This window comes from Rhinopithecus roxellana, chromosome 3, assembly GCF_007565055.1.
Source record: "Rhinopithecus roxellana isolate Shanxi Qingling chromosome 3, ASM756505v1, whole genome shotgun sequence".
NCBI classification, from domain to species: domain Eukaryota; kingdom Metazoa; phylum Chordata; class Mammalia; order Primates; family Cercopithecidae; genus Rhinopithecus; species Rhinopithecus roxellana.
In genome coordinates, this window is record NC_044551.1 from 175,437,888 (window position 1) to 175,454,113 (window position 16,226).

The 16,226-nt window shown below is 43.4% G+C and overlaps 2 protein-coding genes across 4 annotated transcripts in view; one reads left to right on the top strand and one right to left on the bottom strand.

Annotated features, from left to right (window-relative positions):
- The window catches only part of DOCK2 (dedicator of cytokinesis 2), a 447,672-nt gene that overhangs the window by 101,581 nt on the left and 329,865 nt on the right, over positions 1-16,226 (bottom strand). The window lies entirely within an intron of this gene.
- The window catches only part of INSYN2B (inhibitory synaptic factor family member 2B), a 119,176-nt gene continuing 103,568 nt past the window's right edge, over positions 619-16,226 (top strand). Inside the window, exon 1 of one of the 2 annotated variants that reach the window (XM_010364885.2) lies at positions 619-1,085. The gene's annotated coding sequence lies outside the window, so the exon portion shown is untranslated. The remainder of the gene's footprint in view (positions 1,086-16,226) is intronic. The other variant, XM_030926874.1, reaches the window with a different exon arrangement.

Below are 16,226 nucleotides of genomic sequence, written 5' to 3' on the forward strand. Positions count from 1 at the left end.
ATAATAAAACGAGGTATGCCTGTATGTATATATACATGTGTATATATTTCCTCCCAGGTTTACAATTTCGTTCCAGTGGTGAGAAACAGGAAGCCTTTTGGAAAACTGTTTTGTAAGCTTACACTCCCAAAAGTAGCTCCCATGATACGGATTTTCATTTGTTTCTAGGTTCTTTCCAATTGAGAAGTTAGGGATAGCCTGCTTTCCTTGTCAGCAGGAAAAGCTATATAATTAGTAGGTCTCAGAACAAAGTAAAAAATGCAAAGCCCTTGTTTAAAGTTATTCAGTTTTGAAACAGCCATGGAGCCCTTCTAAGCAAGGTGCCGGTCATGACTGCGAAGGTTACAAGCCCAGGAAGCTGGCTCTCCCTGCCAAGTGACCACCACACCCACACACCATAAATGACTAGAAAACATGCAAATACGGAGGAGATCACAAAGCTGAAACTCTCAGGGACAATGGCTGATGATGCTTTCTTAATGGGAACTTGTAGCCTCTACACTGAGTGGCACCTCCTTGAAGAGCCAGAGTCAAATTTGTTTTCCTGCTCAGGCCCCCAGGGGGTGGTACTGAGGGTGTGAAATTATCCCTTTCAAACTAGACAGAACACCGCCGTCACTAATTTAACCAGCTCCCACTTAAATCAAGAAATAATCATTATTCTCGTTTCTACCTCCAGCCAGGCCAAATGCAAGAAAGGAGAAACCTTAGCATTTGAGGGGTGTAGGAGTGTGTGTATGTGCATGTGTGTGTGCCTGCATAGGTGTGTGTGTGTGTGTCTATACACACACAGGAGCGTGTGTTTCCGCTGCTGCCTCCATCTCTCCTCTCCCTTCCTTAAAGAATTCAGCCTGTGGCCACTAGAGGTCTTTTCTTTTCACATGGTAGCTGCCGAGCAGTTTGTTCGGCTTTTTATTTATTCCTACGTGAGCAGACCCACTACACTTCTTGCATATCAACAGTGAAAATTACAATATAAAGGACTTATTATTCCTTGTTTTGGAGTAATTTTGCTGCTGGTCAAAGCCTGGCTCATTGTGCAAGAAAGGGGGACCATCCTTTGCAGGTAATTCCACTGCTTCAAGGTAAGAGATGTGGGTAGGTTTTATTTTTTATGATCGATGATCCTCTAAGAGAAAATGCGATCGTCTCTTGGACAATAGTTTACTTGTAAAGCTTTGACTTGAATGAACAGTGAGACTGGGAGCTTGTGTGTATGTGCGTGGTGGTATGTAGCGGAAAATACACCACTGTCAGAACTGCAGGCTCCTCAAATGCATAGACATGGAATGCTCGTTATTTCCAATGGCTTGATTTGAATTGGAAAGGGGAAAAAAGCAAAGAAAAACAAACCTTGGCTCTCAAGTTGCCTGGAATTGACTTGAAAAGGATGCATTGTCTTAAGCCTTGTTTAGAGAAACTTCCATTCTTCATTTTAAAAGATAAAAAGGGAGGGGGATTCTAGTCCCCATCTAGAGAGAGTGGCTATTTTATGAAAGAAACCATTATCTTTTTATTAGGAGTTGGTCGGTGTGTTGTAGTTCACTGATCAATCAAAATTACTTTTACCAGCTTGTTAATTTCTTAGTTCTCACTACCACGTAGAAAAACCCGGTTGCATGCCTTTCAGTACGATTTGTAGTGCAATGTGACTGAAGTTTGGACAAGTTACCTGCATTTGGCTGTTAATGAAAAGTGACAGTGTTTTACTTCCGACTAGAAGCATCTTTTCTTTCTGCTATGGTGTCTAGCCCACTTTGGTATCAGATCTGTGGGAAATCACACCGATGTGACTGATTGATAACCTGAAACTGAGTGAGACACTGGCAGCAGCTTCGTATTCAGAAAAGTCTCCTTTCTGTCATTTGGATTTTAATAACCACCTTTTTTGTCACACAGTGACAGAATCATGGAATAACATTTTGCTTCTCTGACGTGTGTCTCTTTTTCAGTAGTTTCCTCAAAAATGGCATTTGTGTCCTGCCCCTCTGTAAAAGTTTGAGACCTTACTTCCATATCCACCATGTCTTAAATTTTTAGAAGAAGACATAGGAATAGGGGGTGAGGGGATGTTGATCAGACTGCATTTGCCCTAGCAACTTAGATAGCCCTAATAGTGTCATTGTTCAAACTTTATAGTGTAGGAGCTCGAACTCCCAGCCCTGTCAGAAACCTGGAAAAGCCTGAATACTACATGGGGGACAGAGGGGTGGAGGGATCCCTTGTAGTCTCCAGGCTAGCAAGAATCCCCCTCTTTTCATCCCTGGCAGAAATTCTGTAATCGACATATTTACTACCTAGGAATGAGGCAGCCACTCATCCATACCCAAGCAGCATGCCAGGATGGGAAATTGCTTCTTAAAACAGAATTCCAGGGAGACTTGCATATTAAATTCCAGAGAGAAATTGTATCTGAGACTCTGGCACAACCCAGGCAGTGTCACCTCGCCCCAATTGGGATGGTTTAAAACATGGCTAATGAATCACAGCATGAAGAGACACAGTTTGAAACTAGGTCAAATGTGTAAAAATAAGTGCAATCATCACAGGCACTTGGCTGATGAGGGGCTACTTAACACCTTGAGTGGCAGGGCTTATTTGCTGTACAGAACCCTCTTCAGTGATCCAAGACAATCAATCCTCTCAATTAATTCAGCCCATCGGGACATAGGGAGGTCTTGCACACTTGGAAGCTCCAAAGGAAAAGAGTGAGGGTCTGTTCACTGTGTGACGGTGAGGGAAAAAAATAGAAACCCAATATTGTGTGACCAGAATTAATTAGCTGGGATACTAGGTGATTGCGATCAGGAGATTAGCTCTTCCCAAATCATTCCATTCTTTTGCATTAAAAAAGACATCATCATCATCATCGTCGTCATTATACTGATAATGCCAATCATTTTAGTGTACAACATCCAACTTAAACATATCTATTTAACAACCTCTAATGCAAACACACCTACACATACACACACACAGCCAGGACCCCTGCAGTGCCAACGGAACTGAGGGAAAGGCTACCAGTTTGCCCTGTCTTGGGAAACAAACAAAATAGGGGCGAGGGACATGGGTGCTGCCCATGCATCCCCCACTCACCTAAGATTAGTAGGAGTGATGAGATCGCAGAGGGAGAGAAACAGCCAACTTCGGAAGCTTGCTACCTAAATGCCAACATTACTATGTGATACCAGCTGGTGACACGTTGCTATAGTAACTTCAAATAATGCGCACGACCAAAATAAAATAAAATATAGAAAGCACCAACGAGAGGAGATGAAGGAAAGTTTGCATGCCGACGGAGGCTCAGAGAGAGATGAAAAGTTCTTTCTAGGAGCTGTCCTTTGGAGACTAGGAGTGGCCGAATGCACTCACAGGTTGCTTCTGTATTCACCCCCATGTCTGCCATCTGGTTATGTAACAGATTTTATTCTTGGATGAAATTGGTGCTGTCTGTGTGGTGGGTCCAGGACTGGAAGTGGGAGGCTTTGGTGTCAGGAAAAACAGGGATTCTAAAACCCATTCATTTTAGAGCTTTATCAGGCAGTTCAGAATTGTAATTGGGAGCACTCTCTGAGAAAACTAAGGTGTGTGGTCTGTCCTTGCATTCTGGGCTCTGTGCTAGGTGCGAGGGGTGGAGCAATGAGCAGGACAGATAAGGCAGTACTCTAAAGGGCTTACATCTGGTTCTGCCAGGATGCAAGCATGAGAGTGGGGACTTAGGAGCCAGATAAGCCTGAGTTCAAATCTCAGCTCTATCTCTTACTAGTTTTGTGACCTCAAGCAGGGTCTTATGCCTCAGTTGCCTCATCTATAAAAGGAGATAAAAATATTCCTTACTTCACATGGTTTTGGTGAGGATTCAATTAATTTGTGTAAAGGACTTAGAGTACGGAAAGCCCTCGATAATAGCAGCTATTATTAGTATTGTCTTGTTGCTGACTCAAGTCCAGAGAAGCTATGCAGATTAGCTCATTGAAATTCCTGACCTGGACAGAGGAAATGATGACTCCGCCTACCCATGACTAGCCATGGACACATCAAGCACTCCCAATCACAGCTTGGGATGAACAGCTAAGAAAGAGCCTCTGCCGCTGAACATGCTTTTGGTTAACAACATGCCGCTGTTCAGTAAGTCCAGTGTGTACCTCTTGGAACAAAGCATGCCGGGAGAGTTCTTTTATTCAGGAACAGTTGTTGGCAGGTAGGAAAAGTGACAACAGTGTCCAAATTGTTCAGAAGCATGAAAAATAACTGTCTTCATCGAAAACTTAGTTTCCCAGTTGTTCGGCTTTAAGAAGGTGTCTGTCTGTCTGTGCGTGCAGTGACACTCTTTGGTTACTCAGGGCATCCTGCTGTGCAATAGAATAAACGAAATCACCTTCTTTCCTAAGAAGCTTCTTGATCCACAAGGTTCGTGTGGACTGCTACATGTCAAAGGCATAACATCACAGGAAAACAGAAAGATGCCACTTGGATGTTGCATACGCTGGGTGTGCCCTGACATGTTCCATCTGTACAACATGGCAACTCCAGCAGAGTCAGCCAAGTGCACCCCTGCCTGACGCTGTGGGCATTAATGACAGATCAGCTCTCAAGCACAGACGAGGGGCCAGAAGCACAGGCCGCTTTGAATCAAGGCTCGAGGAGGAGCCTGAATTCATTACACTCTTCATTTGAAACTAACACCTTCTGATCCTGGTTGGAGCCTGTGCTTGTGGCTCTGTGGTGTGAAATCACTTTAAATCTTCTTCCTTTCTTTCTTTTTGAGATCACTTGAAAACTTCTAAAGTATATGATGAGATGTTTAATCACAAGGGGAAGTGGAAGGAAAAAAATTCCATTCATTCATTCCTTTTGCCCAGAGCCCTACATTCATCATCTCAATAGCGACCACCAAGTGCTAGGTGCCAGGGGCACAGCAATTACTGAATCTTCTCAATAATCTCATGAGGTCAGCTTTATGCCCATTTTATAGAGGAGGAAAGTTAGATGCCTGGAGGTCAGGTAGCTTGCTTATGCAGACTTTTAGTATATGGTGACACAGGGCCTAAAATTTAGGCCTTTCCGACTGTAAGCCCTGTGTTCTCTTAAAAGCTTGCCATGCCTTCCATGTCAGCAATCTCATGGGCAGAGATTTGTGTCCATTTATTCATTGTTCTTTGTCAGAAGCTAGAGTTGAATTTGCATATTGCATGGGTTCAATAAATATTTGTTAAATGGGAGATTGAATTTATTATAGAATTTCCCATCTCTAAAATAATGTTACAGGGACCACCTCCTCCATAAACTCTGAAAAGTTAGGGTCCTGTGTTGACTACCTTTGCCTTAGGAGAGGCCAGAAATGAAAGAAGTTTTGTTCTACCTCTGAACACACCCTATCTTAAATTGTATTCTAGTGAGCCAGAGTGAGATAATTCTTTCACACATTCCTTAATTCAACAAATATTTCTTCAGCACCTACTATGTGCCAGGCATGGTTCTAGATACTGGGGATACAGCTGAGAAGGCTACCAAAGGTTTTGTTCTTAAGAAGCTCACATCCCAGTTGGGAAGAGCTGGGAACAGAGGGAACACACTTTAAACAAGGAAATATATATATGTAAGATCATTTTAGATAGTGATATGTGCTACTAATGAAATATTACAAAGCAATAGCATGGAGATGGAATATTTGCCCTATTTTCAATAGAATGGATTGTAGTGGCCTCTTTAAGAGTTGACATTTGAGTAGAAACCTGAATGATGAAAACAGGTCATGCAAAAATCTGGCAAAACAGTAGATGCAAAGGCCCTGAAGTGGGATGTGCTTGGAGTGTCGGAGGAGCTGAAAGAAGTTCAGTGTGGTGGAAAGGTATGACTGAGGGAAGGCTCCGTAAATGATGAGGTCAGAGAGACAGGCAGCAGTCTAATCCCATGGGCCCTTGGAGGTCAGTGCAAGAATAGGGGTTTTCTTGTAAGTACAAAGAGAAGCCATTGATTTGGACTTTGAGAAGCTTGCTCTGGCTGTTGTGTGTTGGAAAGCTCTCCTCTTTAGAGAAGCGGTTTCCATGTCTTTCCACACCACCCCATCTCCAAGGCACTAGACTGGAGTTGTTCCCAGGGTCAGGAGTTTGTGAAAGGCACAAATTATGTTGTAAATGTTGACTCTTCCTCATTCCTGATGGTTGTCACTCTTCAGCAAGCATGTCTTGCTAAATGATTATTTTCTAGCTGAATCTGGCCCTCCTTCGGCAGGTGTGGGCATGGACTTTAGTTTTACATTGATTCCATTTGTCTTCAAGTCCAGTGGGTTCATCTCCCTGTCATGCAGAGTTGAGTGAAGAGAAGCCTAATTCTGGAGGCTCCCAGTCTCTGGTTAAAGCCATTCAAGTCTGGGGGCCTACCTGAGAAGCCTGCTTGCCAGGAGAGGGGTTATCATTCAGGATACTCCAGTTTTTAATGGAACAGAACGTAATTATCCTATTTCTAACTCTCTCCATGGAAATGTGTGTGTGTGTGTTGGGGGAGGGGGTCAGAAATATGACGCAAAAAGAACAGGTTCAGAAACAAGGATTTATTCCCCATGTTACAACAATGATGGGGCTTCTGTGCCTCACACTGAACATCTCAGGAAAGGCTGTGCAGGAAAATATGGTACATTCCTCAGTTCACACCTCCCTGAGAAAAATCAAAACCAGGAGCATTGCTAGGGTGTAGACCTCTGGATAAGGATCCTAAGCAACTCCCACTCTTTCCTGCAAACATGTACATCCAGGGTAAAATGACACGACGGTCAACCTTCTATGGGAAAAGGTGTCCCTAAAGGATGTGAAGTCTTGGACAGGAGGTATTGTGGGCTAAACAACAGTAATAATAATCACCATTTCAAGGGCTAAATATGTGTTAGATACTGTGTTAAGCCTCTGTTTCCCATCTGAAAGGACTTTTTATAGGGTCATAACAAGGGAAGAAAAAAATCAGAAGAGTAGTATTAGTCAGATGTTTACATGTTAGATGCTGTTAAAAAGTACACGGATGATCATTAAATAGCGACAGTTACAGAGTACTTACTATGCGTCAAGCACTCACTGTGTATGCTTTATCTTAAGTAATCCTCCAAACTTTCAGTAGATGTTGGTAATACCATTTGTACTTTATAGATGAGGAAACCAAGGAACAGAGAGGAGATATAGCTCGACTTCAGAATGCTTTCATTTAATTTAGAAAGAAAGGAGACTATCATTTTTCCAAACATATTATCTTATTATCATTAAAATTAAGCTATACCTCAAAAGACAATGAAGAAAAGAAAAGTGTGCGATCGTTCACCTCACCACCTCTCCCCCTGCTGAATTAACCTTGAATATTAGGAAACATCATTGACATCTCTTGTGCCTATTTAGAAGTGGAGGAATGGATGCTGGATGGATGGACAGATGGATAAATGAACAGATGAATGAATGAATGAATGAATAGATGGATGTATGCACATACGGATAAAGCTAGCTAGATGATATACACAGATAGACCAATTGGTAAAGTTACACAGTTACATAGACAGAACCAGCATTCTTAATGACTCTTCTGAATGGCAGAGGACGCCCCTTCTGTTTTCTGCAGTACTTGGGATTTGAAGGCTAAGAAGGGTTCTGTATGAGGTACCAATACCACATACTAGGAAATATATCTAGTTTCTCATAGATGTAGCTTTTCTGGCAGGCACTGGACACATCCTAAGTCCTGGGATCAATGCCAGCTCTTCTTGACATGCTCTGGAACTCTGGACAAATTGTTTTACCTCTTAGACCCTGTTCTCTCGTTGTAAATGGGGATAACCGTTCTGGCTCTTTAGGACTGTAGTGAGGATGAAGGTAGAAGACACATGCAGATGGTCCCTTAAAGAGCCTAGCAAACATAGGTGTTCAAAAGACTTCTTGCAATGCTCAGTCTCAGTTCCATTCCTGGTTCACCAGGAACAGTCTGTGATCAACCGGAGATGTGTAGAGTTCGCTTCTGGTTCACTCGTGAAGGATGATTTAAACCCCCCTGCAGAAATGGGGGCAGCTGCATTGCGGGTGAAGATTTATGGTTTCTTCCCTTTTTCTCCCTTCACAAAGCCTCTATTGTTTAAGGGAGTAGAGGGGGCTGGCAGATAAATATGTTCACAGAACATCAGGTGACCAAGCCAGATAGCTTCCAGGAGGGAAGAGTACTTTGTGGATAAAAGGATTTCTTCAGTTTACCTCATTTTCCTTCTTGAGGAGTGAAGAGGAATGAAGGTCTCTCACATCATGTTTTAAACTTCAAGCCAAACGTATTATCCAGGCCTCTTTTAGCACTTCCTCCCTCTTCTAGTTGTTTCTGCTGTAAGAGATCTGCTAGTACAGCACACTCAGGTACTAGGATCTGCTAACAGCTTATTGGGGAGCGGGGTGGTTGCATGGAGGTGGCCCCTTTGCAAACTGCATTGCTCAATTCCGCAGTGCTTAACTGCAGCAAGGACACACTGAAGGTGTCATTCTTAGTCCACAGTGGGAAACATTTTTCCCGCTTCCTAGTCAATTCCTCAGTCCTCATTTCCAATTAATCAATCAGTTATCAAATATATATTTAACACTTATTGCGTGTAAGGAGCTATGTCATGTATGATCATGGTCCACACCCTGAAGGTCTCAGACTAACAGGGGAGATTTTATCCACCTATCATCTATCTATCTATCTATCTATCTATCTATCTATCTATCTATCTATCTATCTATCATCTATCTCACAGTGGCTCTCAACTGGGGCAATTTTGGCCCTCAAAGGACATTTAATAATGCCTTGAAATATTTTTCATTGTCAAAAATGATGGAGAGGGTTGCTACTGACATCTATTGGGTAAAAGCTAAGGATGCTGCTAAAATATCCTACAATGCATAGGATAGCCCCCACAAAGAAAATGATCCAGCCCCAAATGTCACTAGCACTCATGTTGAGAAGCTCTGATCCATAAAGAGGAAGATACATTATGATACTAAATTATAAGTACAAAATGCATGCTATAGGTAAGGTTTGCACTAGGCTTTTAATAAGCAGGAACAATCTATGAAGGTAGAAATACTGAAAATTTCACAGAGCCTGTAGGATTTGAGAAACTACAAGATTGATAGAGATTGAGCTAAGAATGGGAAAGGACATCTTAGATCAATAATAGAAAATACATTTTATTTTATAATTTGATTAATTTAATTGATTGGTAGTGACTGTCTGGGGAGCTGTGTTGGAAATAATTCTAAGGCCAAGACCTAGCTCAGCAGGAAAGAGTGTGGTGATCGATTAGTGATGTCTGCCATGGGCAAGGGCAGGAAAGTGGTAGTATATATATTGAGAAATTGCTGCCTCATATTTATATGTTGGAACAGGATGAGGAAAGTGGCAGAGGTGGAAATGAGCAAGGTGCCTGGGTACAGCAGAAGTTCATGGGTGACTATGAGAGATATTTGGAGGGGAAGACTATGGAAGGGCCTTGAATGCCTGGCTAAGGGCTTTGATCCTCAATCTGTAGGTAATAGGATACCATGCAGGCACCTGCCTACTGTGTTGCCTTCAGGGCAGCTCTGCTGATGAGTTCTTGAGAACTAAAGAAAGCTACCCAAAGTCCTTGCTCTTCATTTCTATAAAGGGAGTACTATTTCATCTGTTAACAGCAAAAACTGGCAGAATCATCACACTCTGACTTTTATGAAGCTGATCCCCATGATGAGAAAAATCCTATGAAGCTGAACTCAGAGATAACTGTTTGAAAAGCTGACTCCAAGGGTTCACATTAACGAGCTCCTGTAAAGCCCCTTTGGATAGAGCATTCTTCTGATGTCTTTCGTGGGAAAAAAAAAAAAAAAAAAAAAAGGCTCTAGGAGGAAAGGGGCAGAAGAAAGTGGAAGTCCATTCCCAGGGCTCACGTGCCAGCTGTGGCTGACCCCTGGCTAGGGCACTGCATAGCCAACCCAGCTTGTGCTTCCTGTCAGGTCCCAGCTCCCGGCAGGCTGGCTCCTTCTCTGGCAGCTTCCTCCCTGCTCTGGGAATGATACTTCATTGATTCATTGGTTTGCAATTTTCCAGATGACATCATACTCAATTTTTTTTTTTTTTTTTTTTTTTTGCCTTTCTCTCCCTCTGTTCACCTCTCGCCTCTTAAATTCCCATTTGTCCCACTTCCCTGTCCTTTGGAATGGTAGCAACACCTCCCGATTACCATCCTCTGCAGTCCGCATTAGCTGCCTGCTGACTCCCTCTCCCCGTCATCATTAATAAAGGTGACACTGCAGCTTGGCATGAATGCAGGTCCTCCCCCACCTGCCCCACCCTCCCCTCTCTTGCAGAGGATGGCTCCCTGACTGCAAAACCCCTGCCTCTGAAGGTTTCTTCCTGCACCCAGCTCCCATACCTATAGTCTTATCCACACTTAATTAAAGAAAAATCAAGTGACACAATGAAAAATGCCATTCAGAGAGCTGGCCTGGTGGAGCCCAGATATCAGATCAACTTATTAAAGCCCCATATCTACTAATTCCATCTAGAAAAGAAAAAAGATGTCACAGTTGTCTGGACTGAAATTTTCTTTAAAATCTCCCTTGACTCTTTCACCCTGGCAGGGCCAGAGAAATCCCAGCAAAAGTCTAATCAAAGTTGAAGCTTAAAGAGTTGGTGGGGAGGATGCTTCTTGGGAACTATCCTGCAAGCCAGCCTCCCTGCAGCACACATGGGGAAACCATGGACCAGAGAAGTTAGGTGGTTTCTCCATAGTCACATTACAACCCAGTCACAGGAAGACAATGTTGAGTTAACTCTATTACCCTCCACAATCTTCAAACAGCAGTCCCCTGACCTTCCAAGATACGCACAAGTGATTATTCTTTCCCAGCTTTATTTCAGTCAGGGGGCTGCCCAGATGCCCAGGATAAACAAACCTTAAGGCTGATATTTGAGAAATATATTCTTATTTTTCTGACCAAATAGGTTTCCAGGTTTGGGACAGAACAAGCCCTTGAGCAATTATTTCATCTTTCAAAAAAAAAAAAAATGGAATGCATGTCCCTATTACCACTATTCATTGCCGCTTTGATCCATTACATTCTGTGCTCAGCATCCGAATCTGGTTAAGAACATCAAATTAAAAACTAAATGATTGATCACTGAAATCACTCTGCATAATGAAAGTCATCTGAACATGCCTTTAACTGGCCTCAGGGCAGGAACAAGGTGGGACATGGGAAGCTTTACTTACATCACTGTAGCCAGAGATCCTCAAAAGGGCAGCCTGCAGGCCTCACACAGCCCACAGAAATGCTTGGTTTGGCCGGCATCATGTTTTTAAAACATTTGAGTTTGTTGTCAACGTTTAAAAACCAGAAGAACTTGCATTAAATTTTGGATATTCAGTTTCTCTTGGACGTTTGGAAGATCCAGCAATCCCAGTCTACATTTTCAAGGAGCTGCCCCCTGAAGAGAGCAGGCCCTTTCTAGGCAGGCAAGGCCTGCCCTCATTCTAGGGTGATCAACTCGTCTTGGTCTGCTGGGAGACTTTTCCTGGGAAACCCCTCAGTCCTAGGTAACCAGGACAGGTGGTCACCCCACCTAGTTCTCTCACTGTTGTTTTCTGCCTGGACCCTGTGGACACTGCATGTGTGACCTCTTCCCTACAGCCTCTGCCATTTCCCTCTGGGGAATGCCTCCACAGAATGGCACGCAAAGCTGTCCACTCTGTGAATTCTCCCCACTCTCCTACATACCACCTACTCTCAATTTCTCTTCACTACTTGGCATTTGCAAAAGCCATGGATGCTCTCTCTGACACAAATGAAGTCCAATTCATTTTTTCCTTTTTTATTTGTTTTTTGAGATGGAGCCTCACTCTGTCACCCAGGCTGGAGCGCAGTGGCATGATCTCAACTTGCTGCAAACTCCACCTCCTGAGTTCAAGCGAATCTCCTGCCTCAGCCTCCCAGGTAGCTGGGATTACAAGCGCCTGACACCAGGCCCAGCTAATTTTTGTATTTTTAGTGGAGACAGTGTTTCACCATGTTGGCCAAGCTGTTCTTGAGCTCCTGACCTCAGGTGATCTACCTGCTTCAGACTCCCAAAGTGCTGGGATTACAGGCTTGAGCCACCACCCCTGGCCATTTTTTCTTTTTTGAAACAGAGTCTCACTCTGATACCTAGGGTAAGTGCAGTGGCAAGATCATGGCTCACTGTAGGCTTGACTTGCTGGGCTCAAGCAATCCTCTCACCTCAGCCTCCAGAGAAGCTGGGACCACAGGCACATGCCACCGCAACAGGCTATTTTTAAATTTTTTTTTGTAGAGACATGGTCTCGTCATGTTATTCGGGGTAGTCTCAAACTCCTGGACTCAAGTGATTCTCCTGCCTTGGCCTCCTAAAGTGCATAATTCATTTTTAAAGACCCACACAAGTGCCATTTATTCCCCCGGGAAGCCTTCTTTATTCTACCTGGTACAGGTAGAACAGGGCAGTCCATCTCTGTGTTCTAATCACACTCAATTCGCCCTCTTTTATTTTGCTCATCACCATTAACACAGTATCAAGTGAGTTGACCTGGGGAGTGCCCTTCCTAATAACTGGAGAGAGTCAAAATTGTGATAACATTGAAAAATGTGAAGATTTTGAAGCTTAAGTTGAAGTCTCAGTCTCTCTGCAGTTGTGAGCTTTGCACATCATTCATCAAAATGAAAAACGAAAACCATCCCACAAGTATCTGCACCAACTCCATGGCAATATTTACCACACCGAAGTCGAAGAGCACTTGGGCCCACTGAACATTGACCCCCACACGTTTCTTTCACCTGTAATGTGGTATCTTAACCATATGCTCATATGTCTGCCCCCACCGGCCCTGGACATACTCAAGGGCAGGAACCTTCTTCCCAGTCCTGATCCTCAATGCCTGACACATAGAAAGCACTCAGTAAAAATATCCCAAGGAGGGGAGTGGCTGGACTCCCATCAAAGAGGTTAAGAGGACTGCCTCATTTGCTGTGATTTTAAAGGACAAAGGTCTTCTCGGCTGTCCTGTGCCCACAGGGCCACTGAAGCTTAGCTGAGTGCCCTGAGCCATGTTAAAAGCTGAAACAACCAGTCTATGATTGGGGTCAAGCTGTCATTCTTTTGGCCATTTCTCATGAGATTACAAAGTGTTGTCAGCTTTGGGGTCTTTTCTGATAGGAGAGAATCCCTGAAGCTTCAGACTTATACATCCAGCATCCAACTTCCTCCTGGACATTTCTACCTCATGGGCAGCTCATATTAATGTGTCAACATGATTCTGCCCCTCTCAGACCTTTCTTCCTCCTCCCGCTGTGTTCCTTTTCAGAACCAGCCACTTTGACCAGGACAGTAATCCCCCCATAGTCCTTTGTTCCACCCTTTCTCTCGCTCCTCCCACATTCAATAAATCACCAAGCCCTGGGGATTTAGATATTTGTCTTGAAAAAGAAAAAGAAATTTGTCTTGAGTTTGTTCATTTCTCTCCCTGCACTCTTACTGCACTGATTGATGCCACCATCATCAGTACCTGGATTATTGCAGTAGCCTCCTAAATGCAGTCCTGCTTCCTACTCTGGCCCCTCTAATCAGTTCTCTCTGTTGCAGTCAGAGTGTGATCTCTCTATAATGGAAAAGAGACTAAGTCTCAGTCTTACTTAAATAGATCCCACTTACTCATAGAGTCAAAATTTAAACCTCTTAGCATGGTGGTCAGTTCCCTGCATGACGTGGTCCTTCTTCCCTTTCAGCCTCATTTCTTCCACTCTTCCTACTCTTCCCTTTAAACTTTGCCATCTGGCCACACAGAACTTCTACTAATTCCCCTCCAACCTGCACATCTAGATCATATTCTGATCACCCCTGACAGCCTGACCACATGCTGTTGCCTTTACCAGAAGCCTTGTTCAGCATCTGAGCCAACACACGTATCTACCTACCTTTTAAACAATTGACATAGTCACCTCTATTGAACTTCAGGTCCCGTATTTGAAATCACTTCATCTGGAAAGGTTTCTGGTATTCTCTCCACCCCTAGCTGGGGTCAGGGCCCTCCTCTGAGCTCTCATGTCCCTGTGCATATCACTTTCATGGCACTGATTGCAGTTTTCCAGAACTCACTTTATCTATCTCTGTCTACTTCAAGACCAGGAAGGCAGAGACTGGCTCAGTGTCCTACTTTCTCCTTATCTCTTTATCCCCAGCACCTGGCACAGTGCTGGCACATAGGAGGTACTGCACCATTACTTGCTCAATGAATGGATATATAATATGATCTCAGATGGAAGAATCAGTGGGACACAGATTGTAGTTATCTATGTAGCATGTGTTAATTTAAGTCTGGTTTGATAGGAGATGGATTGATGAAGGGCTCTCTTTAATTGAATAGGTTCCTCAAAAACATTAGACCAAAGTCTGGTCTGTATGGAAAGTAACCTCCTCATTGCATGATGGCTGGAGCCTGAGTAGGAAGGGCAACAGTTCATGGAGTCCCGGCCAATCTTTCTGGTCTCATTTTCCATGGATGTAGTAGGAAACAACACTCATCCCAGAGTAAGGAGACCACAGTCTCAGCTCTGTGCTGCCACTTGCTGTCCCTGTGTGGCAGGATTGCTTTTCCTGTCTCATCCTCACCTGTAAAATGAGGTTATGGAGCCAGCTCCTATGCCGAGTGTGGTGATTTGAATTCACTCACAGCTGAATTTGCATCCCAGCTCCTCCAATTACTGCTGTGCAGGCCTCTGTAAGTAATGCTGACTTCATGGGGATCTTATATAGATTAAATGTGATTACATTCCTTAAGTGGATAATACCATTCTGCTCATAGAATAAGTGCTCAATAAATGGTTACACTTAAGCATACCAGCACATCATAGGGCTAAGTTGTCAATGGGTTATATGGTAAAGCTACACAGGCACAGCTAACATTTGGGGCTCTTAAACTCTGAGTCATGCCATTCCCTTGACCCCCCCACCCAAAATCTTATTGTACACATTTGTAGCCCATTATATCTTTGTTATGAAGCAACCAACCAATGTACATTATGTTATGATTAAAACAATAAATCCTTATTACACTAAATCAAGCCACCAATTATGCTTCTACCATAATGGGATTATATATTTCATCTTGGAATTTTAAAGGCCTTACAACTTCAAAGTATGTTCTGTTGCACACTGCCATTTCAAGATTGGCAGAATGTTGCAAAGGAAACCCTCCTGCTCTTCTGAGGGTAGTGGATGTTTCCTTGGTTCATCTTAGGGAAACCCAGGTCTCCTTTGAGCCTCCAAGTTCCCAGCTGGTGGAGGAGCATGCAGATGGCTTTCCAATGGATACTCTGCTCCTGCATTTCTCCTCCAGCACAGGAACCGCGTCAAAGGTGAGAGCCCAGATGCCTGAGTTCGAGTCCTAACTTTGCCATCAATGAGTTAAGTGATTTTGGGTGAATATTTTAACCTCTGTAGGCCTCAGTTTCCTCATCTGTAACATCATAAAGAGGCCTAGACCTCCAAATTCTGAAAGTCTGTAATTGGCACCTGAAATTAGAGAGATGTCAAAATTCTTCTCCTTTCCTTTCTTGTACCTTGGATGAGGTTGGACTCTGAGGCCATGATTCCTAAACTCTGCTGCACATTAGAATTACCTGCCACCCAGCTCTCCCAACATCGGGATGTTTAATTCTCCCTGGGTGATCTTAATATGTGGCAAACATTGGGAACCACTGCTCTTAAGGGTGAGTGAGCTCAATAGACAAAAATGAGGCATGCTGACCTGACTCCAACACTAGCCAGCTGTGTGATCTTAAGCAAGCTATTTAATCTCTATAAACTCTCATTTCTAAGCTCATCCCATAAGGTTTTGCAAGCAATAAGTGACATAATGCACAGGAGTGTCTATCTTGCTACTCAAAGTATGGCCTGTAGACCAGAAGCATTAGCATCACCTGGGAGCTTCTTAGAAATGAAGAATTTCAAGTCCCAGCCCACAGCTGAAGAATCAGAATGTGATTCTAAGATCTGCAAGTGGATATTAGGCCCACGGAAATTTAAGGAGCCCTACCTTAGCACACAGTAGGAATTCAATAAAATGTATCTTTTGTAAGCATTCTCTGCAATCATCCCCTTTCACTCATTAACCATCAAGTAACACTTACATACTATGTATAGCAATGGATGATGGGCTCCTAGCACAGGAAGTGGCACACAGT